Genomic DNA, 15712 nt, shown 5'->3' with positions numbered 1-15712 from the left:
TATCTCGATTGAAAATTGTGCTTATTCGTCATTTTACATTATTTTGCTTCAAAACGATAAAATTGATGAAAACAAGCTAGTATAGAGAATCCAAAGTAAAATTAAGAAAACGTGTAATTTAATCAGTTTTAGCTGTTTTCCACCAAAACACAGAAATGCTACGAAAACACACTATTTGTCTAAGGAACTGAAATATGTAAAAATGGGTTATTTTGGTGTATTCCAGCGTTTTATGTAACAAAACTCAGAATTGCAGGCAAAACACACTATTTGTCTAAGGAAGTGAAATATGTGAAAAAGGGGTTATTTTGGTGTATTCCAGCGTTTTATGTAACAAAACTCAGAATTGCAGGCAAAACACACTATTTGTCTAAGGAAGTGAAATATGTCAAAAGGGGTTATTTTGGTGTATTCCAGCGTTTTATGTAACAAAACTCAGAATTGCAGGAAAACACACTATTTGTTTAAGGAAGTGAAATATGTCAAAAGGGGTTATTTTGATGTATTCCAGCGTTTTATGAACCAAAACTCAGAAATGCAGGCAAAACACAATATATGTCTAAGGAAGTGAAATATGTCAAAAGTGGGTTATTTTAGTGTATTCTAGCGTTTTATGCACCAAACTCATAAATGCAGGCAAAACACTATATTTGTTAAAACGTCTTATTCATGTGTTTTAAGGTGTTTTATGAAAAAAACTATCTCGATTGAAAATTGTGCTTATTCGTCATTTTACATTATTTTGCTTCAAAACGATAAAATTGATGAAAACAAGCTAGTATAGAGAATCCAAAGTAAAATTAAGAAAACGTGTAATTTAATCAGTTTTAGCTGTTTTCCACCAAAACACAGAAATGCTAAGAAAACACACTATTTGTCTAAGGAACTGAAATATGTAAAAATGGGTTATTTTGGTGTATTCCAGCGTTTTATGTAACAAAACTCAGAATTGCAGGCAAAACACACTATTTGTCTAAGGAAGTGAAATATGTGAAAAAGGGGTTATTTTGGTGTATTCCAGCGTTTTATGTAACAAAACTCAGAATTGCAGGCAAAACACACTATTTGTCTAAGGAAGTGAAATATGTCAAAAGGGGTTATTTTGGTGTATTCCAGCGTTTTATGTAACAAAACTCAGAATTGCAGGAAAACACACTATTTGTTTAAGGAAGTGAAATATGTCAAAAGGGGTTATTTTGATGTATTCCAGCGTTTTATGAACCAAAACTCAGAAATGCAGGCAAAACACAATATATGTCTAAGGAAGTGAAATATGTCAAAAGTGGGTTATTTTAGTGTATTCTAGCGTTTTATGCACCAAACTCATAAATGCAGGCAAAACACTATATTTGTTAAAACGTCTTATTCATGTGTTTTAAGGTGTTTTATGAAAAAAACTATCTCGATTGAAAATTGTGCTTATTCGTCATTTTACATTATTTTGCTTCAAAACGATAAAATTGATGAAAACAAGCTAGTATAGAGAATCCAAAGTAAAATTAAGAAAAACGTGTAATTTAATCAGTTTTAGCTGTTTTCCACCAAAACACAGAAATGCTTCGAAAACACACTATTTGTCTAAGGAACTGAAATATGTAAAAATGGGTTATTTTGGTGTATTCCAGCGTTTTATGCAACAAAACTCAGAATTGCAGGCAAAACACACTATTTGTCTAAGGAAGTGAAATATGTGAAAAAGGGGTTATTTTGGTGTATTCCAGCGTTTTATGTAACAAAACTCAGAATTGCAGGAAAACACACTATTTGTCTAAGGAAGTGAAATATGTCAAAAGGGGTTATTTTGGTGTATTCCAGCGTTTTATGTAACAAAACTCAGAATTGCAGGAAAACACACTATTTGTTTAAGGAAGTGAAATATGTCAAAAAGGGGTTATTTTGATGTATTCCAGCGTTTTATGAACCAAAACTCAGAAATGCAGGCAAAACACAATATATGTCTAAGGAAGTGAAATATGTCAAAAGTGGGTTATTTTAGTGTATTCTAGCGTTTTATGCACCAAACTCATAAATGCAGGCAAAACACTATATTTGTTAAAACGTCTTATTCATGTGTTTTTAAGGTGTTTTATGAAAAAAAACTATCTCGATTGAAAATTGTGCTTATTCGTCATTTTACATTATTTTGCTTCAAAACGATAAAATTGATGAAAACAAGCTAGTATAAAGAATCCAAAGTAAAATTAAGAAAAACGTGTAATTTAATCAGTTTTTAGCAGTTTTCCACCAAAACACATAAATGCTTCGAAAACACACTATTTGTCTAAGGAACTGAAATATGTAAAAATGGGTTATTTTGGTGTATTCCAGCGTTTTATGCAACAAAACTCAGAATTGCAGGCAAAACACACTATTTGTCTAAGGAAGTGAAATATGTGAAAAAGGGGTTATTTTGGTGTATTCCAGCGTTTTATGTAACAAAACTCAGAATTGCAGGCAAAACACACTATTTGTCTAAGGAAGTGAAATATGTCAAAAGGGGTTATTTTGGTGTATTCCAGCGTTTTATGTAACAAAACTCAGAATTGCAGGAAAACACACTATTTGTTTAAGGAAGTGAAATATGTCAAAAGGGGTTATTTTGATGTATTCCAGCGTTTTATGAACCAAAACTCAGAAATGCAGGCAAAACACAATATATGTCTAAGGAAGTGAAATATGTCAAAAGTGGGTTATTTTAGTGTATTCTAGCGTTTTATGCACCAAACTCATAAATGCAGGCAAAACACTATATTTGTTAAAACGTCTTATTCATGTGTTTTTAAGGTGTTTTATGAAAAAAACTATCTCGATTGAAAATTGTGCTTATTCGTCATTTTACATTATTTTGCTTCAAAACGATAAAATTGATGAAAACAAGCTAGTATAAAGAATCCAAAGTAAAATTAAGAAAAACGTGTAATTTAATCAGTTTTTTAGCAGTTTTCCACCAAAACACATAAATGCTTCGAAAACACACTATTTGTCTAAGGAACTGAAATATGTAAAAAAATGGGTTATTTTGGTGTATTCCAGCGTTTTATGCAACAAAACTCAGAATTGCAGGCAAAACACACTATTTGTCTAAGGAAGTGAAATATGTGAAAAAGGGGTTATTTTGGTGTATTCCAGCGTTTTATGTAACAAAACTCAGAATAGCTGGGAAAACACACTATTTGTTAAAGGAAGTGAAATATGTCAAAAAGGGGTTATTTTGATGTATTCCAGCGTTTTATGAACCAAAACTCAGAAATGCAGGCAAAACACAATATATGTCTAAGGAAGTGAAATATGTCAAAAGTGGGTTATTTTAGTGTATTCTAGCGTTTTATGCACCAAACTCATAAATGCAGGCAAAACACTATATTTGTTAAAACTTCTTATTCATGTGTTTTTAAGGTGTTTTATAAAAAAAACTATCTCGATTGAAAATTGTGCTTATTCGTCATTTTACATTATTTTGCTTCAAAACGATAAAATTGATGAAAACAAGCTAGTATAAAGAATCCAAAGTAAAATTAAGAAAAACGTGTAATTTAATCAGTTTTTTAGCAGTTTTCCACCAAAACACATAAATGCTTCGAAAACACACTATTTGTCTAAGGAACTGAAATATGTAAAAATGGGTTATTTTGGTGTATTCCAGCGTTTTATGCAACAAAACTCAGAATTGCAGGCAAAACACACTATTTGTCTAAGGAAGTGAAATATGTGAAAAAGGGGTTATTTTGGTGTATTCCAGCGTTTTATGTAACAAAACTCAGAATTGCAGGCAAAACACACTATTTGTCTAAGGAAGTGAAATATGTCAAAAGGGGTTATTTTGGTGTATTCCAGCGTTTTATGTAACAAAACTCAGAATTGCAGGAAAACACACTATTTGTTTAAGGAAGTGAAATATGTCAAAAGTGAAATATGGGGTTATTTTGATGTATTCCAGCGTTTTATGAACCAAAACTCAGAAATGCAGGCAAAACACAATATATGTCTAAGGAAGTGAAATATGTCAAAAGTGGGTTATTTTAGTGTATTCTAGCGTTTTATGCACCAAACTCATAAATGCAGGCAAAACACTATATTTGTTAAAACGTCTTATTCATGTGTTTTAAGGTGTTTTATGAAAAAAACTATCTCGATTGAAAATTGTGCTTATTCGTCATTTTACATTATTTTGCTTCAAAACGATAAAATTGATGAAAACAAGCTAGTATAAAGAATCCAAAGTAAAATTAAGAAAAACGTGTAATTTAATCAGTTTTTAGCAGTTTTCCACCAAAACACATAAATGCTTCGAAAACACACTATTTGTCTAAGGAACTGAAATATGTAAAAATGGGTTATTTTGGTGTATTCCAGCGTTTTATGCAACAAAACTCAGAATTGCAGGCAAAACACACTATTTGTCTAAGGAAGTGAAATATGTGAAAAAGGGTTATTTTGGTGTATTCCAGCGTTTTATGCAACAAAACTCAGAATTGCAGGCAAAACACACTATTTGTCTAAGGAAGTGAAATATGTCAAAAGGGGTTATTTTGGTGTATTCCAGCGTTTTATGTAACAAAACTCAGAATTGCAGGAAAACACACTATTTGTTTAAGGAAGTGAAATATGTCAAAAGGGGTTATTTTGATGTATTCCAGCGTTTTATGAACCAAAACTCAGAAATGCAGGCAAAACACAATATATGTCTAAGGAAGTGAAATATGTCAAAAGTGGGTTATTTTAGTGTATTCTAGCGTTTTATGCACCAAACTCATAAATGCAGGCAAAACACTATATTTGTTAAAACGTCTTATTCATGTGTTTTAAGGTGTTTTATGAAAAAAACTATCTCGATTGAAAATTGTGCTTATTCGTCATTTTACATTATTTTGCTTCAAAACGATAAAATTGATGAAAACAAGCTAGTATAAAGAATCCAAAGTAAAATTAAGAAAAACGTGTAATTTAATCAGTTTTAGCAGTTTTCCACCAAAACACATTTTGGTGTAAATGCTCAGAATTGCAGGAAAACACACTATTTGTCTAAGGAACTGAAATATGTAAAAATGGGTTATTTTGGTGTATTCCAGCGTTTTATGCAACAAAACTCAGAATTGCAGGCAAAACACACTATTTGTCTAAGGAAGTGAAATATGTGAAAAAGGGGTTATTTTGGTGTATTCCAGCGTTTTATGTAACAAAACTCAGAATTGCAGGCAAAACACACTATTTGTCTAAGGAAGTGAAATATGTCAAAAGGGGTTATTTTGGTGTATTCCAGCGTTTTATGTAACAAAACTCAGAATTGCAGGAAAACACACTATTTGTTTAAGGAAGTGAAATATGTCAAAAGGGGTTATTTTGATGTATTCCAGCGTTTTATGAACCAAAACTCAGAAATGCAGGCAAAACACAATATATGTCTAAGGAAGTGAAATATGTCAAAAGTGGGTTATTTTAGTGTATTGTAGCGTTTTATGCACCAAACTCATAAATGTAGGCAAAACACTATATTTGTTAAAACGTCTTATTCATGTGTGCTTATTTAAGGTGTTTTAAACGATAAAATTGATGAAAAAAAAACTATCTCGATTGAAAATTGTGCTTATTCGTCATTTTACATTATTTTGCTTCAAAACGATAAAATTGATAAAAACAAGCTAGTATAGAGAATCCAAAGTAAAATTAAGAAAAACGTGTAATTTAGCAGTTTTCCACCAAAACACAGAAATGCTACGAAAACACACTATTTGTCTAATGAACTGAAATATGTAAAAAATGGGTTATTTAGGTGTATTCCAGCGTTTTATGCAACAAAACTCAGAATTGCAGGCAAAACACACTATTTGTCTAAGGAAGTGAAATATGTGAAAAAGGGGTTATTTTGGTGTATTCCAGCGTTTTATGTAACAAAACTCAGAATTGCAGGCAAAACACACTATTTGTCTAAGGTAGTGAAATATGTCAAAAGGGGTTATTTTGGTGTATTCCAGCGTTTTATGTAACAAAACTCAGAATTGCAGGAAAACACACTATTTGTTTAAGGAAGTGAAATATGTCAAAAGGGGTTATTTTGATGTATTCCAGCGTTTTATGAACCAAAACTCAGAAATGCAGGCAAAACACAATATATGTCTAAGGAAGTGAAATATGTCAAAAGTGGGTTATTTTAGTGTATTCTAGCGTTTTATGCACCAAACTCATAAATGCAGGCAAAACACTATATTTGTTAAAACGTCTTATTCATGTGTTTTAAGGTGTTTTATGAAAAAAACTATCTCGATTGAAAATTGTGCTTATTCGTCATTTTACATTATTTTGCTTCAAAACGATAAAATTGATGAAAACAAGCTAGTATAAAGAATCCAAAGTAAAATTAAGAAAAACGTGTAATTTAATCAGTTTTTAGCAGTTTTCCACCAAAACACATAAATGCTTCGAAAACACACTATTTGTCTAAGGAACTGAAATATGTAAAAATGGGTTATTTTGGTGTATTCCAGCGTTTTATGCAACAAAACTCAGAATTGCAGGCAAAACACACTATTTGTCTAAGGAAGTGAAATATGTGAAAAAGGGGTTATTTTGGTGTATTCCAGCGTTTTATGTAACAAAACTCAGAATTGCAGGCAAAACACACTATTTGTCTAAGGAAGTGAAATATGTCAAAAGGGGTTATTTTGGTGTATTCCAGCGTTTTATGTAACAAAACTCAGAATTGCAGGAAAACACACTATTTGTTTAAGGAAGTGAAATATGTCAAAAGGGGTTATTTTGATGTATTCCAGCGTTTTATGAACCAAAACTCAGAAATGCAGGCAAAACACAATATATGTCTAAGGAAGTGAAATATGTCAAAAGTGGGTTATTTTAGTGTATTCTAGCGTTTTATGCACCAAACTCATAAATGCAGGCAAAACACTATATTTGTTAAAACGTCTTATTCATGTGTTTTAAGGTGTTTTATGAAAAAAAACTATCTCGATTGAAAATTGTGCTTATTCGTCATTTTACATTATTTTGCTTCAAAACGATAAAATTGATGAAAACAAGCTAGTATAAAGAATCCAAAGTAAAATTAAGAAAAACGTGTAATTTAATCAGTTTTAGCTGTTTTCCACCAAAACACAGAAATGCTACGAAAACACACTATTTGTCTAAGGAACTGAAATATGTAAAAATGGGTTATTTTGGTGTATTCCAGCGTTTTATGCAACAAAACTCAGAATTGCAGGCAAAACACACTATTTGTCTAAGGAAGTGAAATATGTGAAAAAGGGGTTATTTTGGTGTATTCCAGCGTTTTATGTAACAAAACTCAGAATTGCAGGAAAACACACTATTTGTTTAAGGAAGTGAAATATGTCAAAAGGGGTTATTTTGGTGTATTCCAGCGTTTTATGTAACAAAACTCAGAATTGCAGGGAAAACACACTATTTGTTTAAGGAAGTGAAATATGTCAAAAAGGGGTTATTTTGTGTATTCCAGCGTTTTATGAACCAAAACTCAGAAATGCAGGCAAAACACAATATATGTCTAAGGAAGTGAAATATGTCAAAAGTGGGTTATTTTAGTGTATTCTAGCGTTTTATGCACCAAACTCATAAATGCAGGGAAAACACTATATTTGTTAAAACGTCTTATTCATGTGTTTTAAGGTGTTTTATGAAAAAAACTATCTCGATTGAAAATTGTGCTTATTCGTCATTTTACATTATTTTGCTTCAAAACGATAAAATTGATGAAAACAAGCTAGTATAGAGAATCCAAAGTAAAATTAAGAAAAACGTGTAATTTAATCAGTTTTTAGCTGTTTTCCACCAAAACACAGAAATGCTACGAAAACACACTATTTGTCTAAGGAACTGAAATATGTAAAAAATGGGTTATTTTGGTGTATTCCAGCGTTTTATGTAACAAAACTCAGAATTGCAGGCAAAACACACTATTTGTCTAAGGAAGTGAAATATGTGAAAAAGGGGTTATTTTGGTGTATTCCAGCGTTTTATGTAACAAAACTCTGAATTGCAGGCAAAACACACTATTTGTTTAAGGAAGTGAAATATGTCAAAAAGGGGTTATTTTGGTGTATTCCAGCGTTTTATGTAACAAAACTCAGAATTGCAGGAAAACACACTATTTGTTTAAGGAAGTGAAATATGTCAAAAGGGGTTATTTTGATGTATTCCAGCGTTTTATGAACCAAAACTCAGAAATGCAGGCAAAACACAATATATGTCTAAGGAAGTGAAATATGTCAAAAGTGGGTTATTTTAGTGTATTCTAGCGTTTTATGCACCAAACTCATAAATGCAGGCAAAACACTATATTTGTTAAAACGTCTTATTCATGTGTTTTAAGGTGTTTTATGAAAAAAACTATCTCGATTGAAAATTGTGCTTATTCGTCATTTTACATTATTTTGCTTCAAAACGATAAAATTGATGAAAACAAGCTAGTATAGAGAATCCAAAGTAAAATTAAGAAAAACGTGTAATTTAATCAGTTTTTAGCTGTTTTCCACCAAAACACAGAAATGCTAAGAAAACACACTATTTGTCTAAGGAACTGAAATATGTAAAAAATGGGTTATTTTGGTGTATTCCAGCGTTTTATGTAACAAAACTCAGAATTGCAGGCAAAACACACTATTTGTCTAAGGAAGTGAAATATGTGAAAAAGGGGTTATTTTGGTGTATTCCAGCGTTTTATGTAACAAAACTCAGAATTGCAGGCAAAACACACTATTTGTTTAAGGAAGTGAAATATGTCAAAAAGGGGTTATTTTGGTGTATTCCAGCGTTTTATGTAACAAAACTCAGAATTGCAGGAAAACACACTATTTGTTTAAGGAAGTGAAATATGTCAAAAGGGGTTATTTTGATGTATTCCAGCGTTTTATGAACCAAAACTCAGAAATGCAGGCAAAACACAATATATGTCTAAGGAAGTGAAATATGTCAAAAGTGGGTTATTTTAGTGTATTCTAGCGTTTTATGCACCAAACTCATAAATGCAGGCAAAACACTATATTTGTTAAAACGTCTTATTCATGTGTTTTAAGGTGTTTTATGAAAAAAACTATCTCGATTGAAAATTGTGCTTATTCGTCATTTTACATTATTTTGCTTCAAAACGATAAAATTGATGAAAACAAGCTAGTATAGAGAATCCAAAGTAAAATTAAGAAAACGTGTAATTTAATCAGTTTTAGCTGTTTTCCACCAAAACACAGAAATGCTAAGAAAACACACTATTTGTCTAAGGAACTGAAATATGTAAAAATGGGTTATTTTGGTGTATTCCAGCGTTTTATGTAACAAAACTCAGAATTGCAGGCAAAACACACTATTTGTCTAAGGAAGTGAAATATGTCAAAAGGGGTTATTTTGGTGTATTCCAGCGTTTTATGTAACAAAACTCAGAATTGCAGGAAAACACACTATTTGTTTAAGGAAGTGAAATATGTCAAAAGGGTTATTTTGGTGTATTCCAGCGTTTTATGTAACAAAACTCAGAATTGCAGGAAAACACACTATTTGTTTAAGGAAGTGAAATATGTCAAAAGGGGTTATTTTGATGTATTCCAGCGTTTTATGAACCAAAACTCAGAAATGCAGGCAAAACACAATATATGTCTAAGGAAGTGAAATATGTCAAAAGTGGGTTATTTTAGTGTATTCTAGCGTTTTATGCACCAAACTCATAAATGCAGGCAAAACACTATATTTGTTAAAACGTCTTATTCATGTGTTTTAAGGTGTTTTATGAAAAAAAACTATCTCGATTGAAAATTGTGCTTATTCGTCATTTTACATTATTTTGCTTCAAAACGATAAAATTGATGAAAACAAGCTAGTATAGAGAATCCAAAGTAAAATTAAGAAAAACGTGTAATTTAATCAGTTTTTAGCTGTTTTCCACCAAAACACAGAAATGCTAAGAAAACACACTATTTGTCTAAGGAACTGAAATATGTAAAAAATGGGTTATTTTGGTGTATTCCAGCGTTTTATGGAACAAAACTCAGAATTGCAGGCAAAACACACTATTTGTCTAAGGAAGTGAAATATGTGAAAAAGGGGTTATTTTGGTGTATTCCAGCGTTTTATGTAACAAAACTCAGAATTGCAGGGAAAACACACTATTTGTTTAAGGAAGTGAAATATGTCAAAAAGGGGTTATTTTGGTGTATTCCAGCGTTTTATGTAACAAAACTCAGAATTGCAGGAAAACACACTATTTGTTTAAGGAAGTGAAATATGTCAAAAGGGTTATTTTGATGTATTCCAGCGTTTTATGAACCAAAACTCAGAAATGCAGGCAAAACACAATATATGTCTAAGGAAGTGAAATATGTCAAAAGTGGGTTATTTTAGTGTATTCTAGCGTTTTATGCACCAAACTCATAAATGCAGGCAAAACACTATATTTGTTAAAACGTCTTATTCATGTGTTTTAAGGTGTTTTATGAAAAAAACTATCTCGATTGAAAATTGTGCTTATTCGTCATTTTACATTATTTTGCTTCAAAACGATAAAATTGATGAAAACAAGCTAGTATAGAGAATCCAAAGTAAAATTAAGAAAACATGTAATTAATCAGTTTTTAGCTGTTTTCCCCCAAAACACAGAAATGCTAAGAAAACACACTATTTGTCTAAGGAACTGAAATATGTAAAAAATGGGTTATTTTGGTGTATTCCAGCGTTTTATGCAACAAAACTCAGAATTGCAGGCAAAACACACTATTTGTCTAAGGAAGTGAAATATGTGAAAAAGTGGTTATTTTGGTGTATTCCAGCGTTTTATGTAACAAAACTCAGAATTGCAGGCAAAACACACTATTTGTTTAAGGAAGTGAAATATGTCAAAAGGGGTTATTTTGGTGTATTCCAGCGTTTTATGTAACAAAACTCAGAATTGCAGGGAAAACACACTATTTGTTTAAGGAAGTGAAATATGTCAAAAAGGGGTTATTTTGATGTATTCCAGCGTTTTATGAACCAAAACTCAGAAATGCAGGCAAAACACAATATATGTCTAAGGAAGTGAAATATGTCAAAAGTGGGTTATTTTAGTGTATTCTAGCGTTTTATGCACCAAACTCATAAATGCAGGCAAAACACTATATTTGTTAAAACGTCTTATTCATGTGTTTTAAGGTGTTTTATGAAAAAAACTATCTCGATTGAAAATTGTGCTTATTCGTCATTTTACAATATTTTGCTTCAAAACGATAAAATTGATGAAAACAAGCTAGTATAGAGAATCCAAAGTAAAATTAAGAAAACATGTAATTAATCAGTTTTAGCTGTTTTCCACCAAAACACAGAAATGCTAAGGAAACACACTATTTGTCTAAGGAACTGAAATATGTAAAAAAATGGGTTATTTTGGTGTATTCCAGCGTTTTATGTAACAAAACTCAGAATTGCAGACAAAACACACTATTTGTCTAAGGAAGTGAAATATGTGAAAAAGTGGTTATTTTGGTGTATTCCAGCGTTTTATGTAACAAAACTCAGAATTGCAGGGAAAACACACTATTTGTTTAAGGAAGTGAAATATGTCAAAATGGGGTTATTTTGGTGTATTCCAGCGTTTTATGTAACATAACTCAGAATTGCAGTGAAAACACACTATTTGTTTAAGGAAGTGAAATATGTCAAAGGAGGGGTTATTTTGACTTATTCCAGCGTTTTATGAACCAAAACTCAGAAATGCAGGAAAAACACAATATATGTCTAAGGAAGTTAAATATGTCAAAAGTGGGTTATTTTAGTGTATTCTAGCGTTTTATGCACCAAACTCATAAATGCAGGGAAAACACTATATTTGTTAAAACGTCTTATTCATGTGTTTTTAAGGTGTTTTGTGAAAAAAACTATCTCGATTGAAAATTGTGCTTATTCGTCATTTTACAATATTTTGCTTCAAAACGATAAAATTGATGAAAACAAGCTAGTATAGAGAATCCAAAGTAAAATTAAGAAAACATGTAATTAATCAGTTTTTAGCTGTTTTCCACATAAACACAGAAATGCTAAGGAAACACACTATTTGTCTAAGGAACTGAAATATGTAAAAAATGGGTTATTTTGGTGTATTCCAGCGTTTTATGTAACAAAACTCAGAATTGCAGGCAAAACACACTATTTGTCTAAGGAAGTGAAATATGTGAAAAAGTGGTTATTTTGGTGTATTCCAGCGTTTTATGTAACAAAACTCTGAATTGCAGGCAAAACACACTATTTGTTTAAGGAAGTGAAATATGTCAAAAAGGGTTATTTTGGTGTATTCCAGCGTTTTATGTAACAAAACTCAGAATTGCAGGGAAAACACACTATTTGTTTAAGGAAGTGAAATATGTCAAAAGAGGGGTTATTTTGACGTATTCCAGCGTTTTATGAACCAAAACTCAGAAATGCAGGCAAAACACAATATATGTCTAAGGAAGTGAAATATGTCAAAAGTGGGTTATTTTAGTGTATTCTAGCGTTTTATGCACCAAACTCATAAATGCAGGGAAAACACTATATTTGTTAATTTGTTATTCGTCATTTTACATTATTTTGCTTCAAAACGATAAAATTGATGAAAACAAGCTAGTATAGAGAATCCAAAGTAAAATTAAGAAAAACGTGTAATTTAATCAGTTTTAGCTGTTTTCCACCAAAACACAGAAATGCTACGAAACACACTATTTGTCTAAGGAACTGAAATATGTAAAAATGGGTTATTTTGGTGTATTCCAGCGTTTTATGCAACAAAACTCAGAATTGCAGGCAAAACACACTATTTGTCTAAGGATTTTGATGTATTCCAGCGTTTTATGAACCAAAACTCAGAAATGCAGGCAAAACACAATATATGTCTAAGGAAGTGAAATATGTCAAAAGTGGGTTATTTTAGTGTATTCTAGCGTTTTATGCACCAAACTCATAAATGCAGGCAAAACACTATATTTGTTAAAACGTCTTATTCATGTGTTTTAAGGTGTTTTATGAAAAAAAACTATCTCGATTGAAAATTGTGCTTATTCGTCATTTTACATTATTTTGCTTCAAAACGATAAAATTGATGAAAACAAGCTAGTATAGAGAATCCAAAGTAAAATTAAGAAAAACGTGTAATTTAATCAGTTTTAGCTGTTTTCCACCAAAACACAGAAATGCTACGAAAACACACTATTTGTCTAAGGAACTGAAATATGTAAAAATGGGTTATTTTGGTGTATTCCAGCGTTTTATGCAACAAAACTCAGAATTGCAGGCAAAACACACTATTTGTCTAAGGAAGTGAAATATGTGCAAAACTCAGAAATGCAGGAAAACACACTATTTGTCTAAGTAAGTGAAATATGTCAAAAAGGGTTATTTTGATGTATTCCAGCGTTTTATGAACCAAAACTCAGAAATGCAGGGAAAACACAATATATATCTAAGGAGGTGAAATATGTCAAAAGTGGGTTATTTTAGTGTATTCTAGCGTTTTATGCACCAAACTCATAAATGTAGGCAAAACACTATATTTGTTAAAACGTCTTATTCATGTGTTTTTAAGGTGTTTTATGAAAAAAACTATCTCGATTGAAAATTGTGCTTATTCGTCATTTTACATTATTTTGCTTCAAAACGATAAAATTGATAAAAACAAGCTAGTATAGAGAATCCAACTAAGGTAGTGAAATATGTGAAAAAGGGGTTATTTTGGTGTATTCCAGCGTTTTATGTAACAAAACTCAGAATTGCAGGAAAACACACTATTTGTTTAAGGAAGTGAAATATGTCAAAAGGGGTTATTTTGATGTATTCCAGCGTTTTATGAACCAAAACTCAGAAATGCAGGCAAAACACAATATATGTCTAAGGAAGTGAAATATGTCAAAAGTGGGTTATTTTAGTGTATTCTAGCGTTTTATGCACCAAACTCATAAATGCAGGCAAAACACTATATTTGTTAAAACGTCTTATTCATGTGTTTTAAGGTGTTTTATGAAAAAAAACTATCTCGATTGAAAATTGTGCTTATTCGTCATTTTACATTATTTTGCTTCAAAACGATAAAATTGATGAAAACAAGCTAGTATAGAGAATCCAAAGTAAAATTAAGAAAAACGTGTAATTTAATCAGTTTTAGCTGTTTTCCACCAAAACACAGAAATGCTACGAAAACACACTATTTGTCTAAGGAACTGAAATATGTAAAAATGGGTTATTTTGGTGTATTCCAGCGTTTTATGCAACAAAACTCAGAATTGCAGGCAAAACACACTATTTGTCTAAGGAAGTGAAATATGTGAAAAAGGGGTTATTTTGGTGTATTCCAGCGTTTTATGTAACAAAACTCAGAATTGCAGGCAAAACACACTATTTGTCTAAGGTAGTGAAATATGTCAAAAGGGGTTATTTTGGTGTATTCCAGCGTTTTATGTAACAAAACTCAGAATTGCAGGAAAACACACTATTTGTTTAAGGAAGTGAAATATGTCAAAAGGGTTATTTTGATGTATTCCAGCGTTTTATGAACCAAAACTCAGAAATGCAGGCAAAACACAATATATGTCTAAGGAAGTGAAATATGTCAAAAGTGGGTTATTTTAGTGTATTCTAGCGTTTTATGCACCAAACTCATAAATGCAGGCAAAACACTATATTTGTTAAAACTTCTTATTCATGTGTTTTTAAGGTGTTTTATGAAAAAAAACTATCTCGATTGAAAATTGTGCTTATTCGTCATTTTACATTATTTTGCTTCAAAACGATAAAATTGATGAAAACAAGCTAGTATAGAGAATCCAAAGTAAAATTAAGAAAAACGTGTAATTTAATCAGATTTTAGCTGTTTTCCACCAAAACACAGAAATGCTACGAAAACACACTATTTGTCTAAGGAACTGAAATATGTAAAAATGGGTTATTTTGGTGTATTCCAGCGTTTTATGCAACAAAACTCAGAATTGCAGGCAAAACACACTATTTGTCTAAGGAAGTGAAATATGTGAAAAAGGGGTTATTTTGGTGTATTCCAGCGTTTTATGTAACAAAACTCAGAATTGCAGGCAAAAACACACTATTTGTAACAAAACTAAGGCAAAACACACTATTTGTCTAAAGTGAAATATGTCAAAAGGGGTTATTTTGGTGTATTCCAGCGTTTTATGTAACAAAACTCAGAATTGCAGGAAAACACACTATTTGTTTAAGGAAGTGAAATATGTCAAAAGGGGTTATTTTGATGTATTCCAGCGTTTTATGAACCAAAACTCAGAAATGCAGGCAAAACACAATATATGTCTAAGGAAGTGAAATATGTCAAAAGTGGGTTATTTTAGTGTATTCTAGCGTTTTATGCACCAAACTCATAAATGCAGGCAAAACACTATATTTGTTAAAACGTCTTATTCATGTGTTTTAAGGTGTTTTATGAAAAAAAACTATCTCGATTGAAAATTGTGCTTATTCGTCATTTTACATTATTTTGCTTCAAAACGATAAAATTGATGAAAACAAGCTAGTATAGAGAATCCAAAGTAAAATTAAGAAAAACGTGTAATTTAATCAGTTTTAGCTGTTTTCCACCAAAACACAGAAATGCTACGAAAACACACTATTTGTCTAAGGAACTGAAATATGTAAAAATGGGTTATTTTGGTGTATTCCAGCGTTTTATGCAACAAAACTCAGAATTGCAGGCAAAACACACTATTTGTCTAAGGAAGTGAAATAT

The sequence above is a fragment of the Portunus trituberculatus genome, chromosome 32 (assembly GCF_017591435.1).
Source record: "Portunus trituberculatus isolate SZX2019 chromosome 32, ASM1759143v1, whole genome shotgun sequence".
Taxonomy (NCBI): domain Eukaryota; kingdom Metazoa; phylum Arthropoda; class Malacostraca; order Decapoda; family Portunidae; genus Portunus; species Portunus trituberculatus.
Note: the sequence above shows the minus strand (reverse complement) of the source record.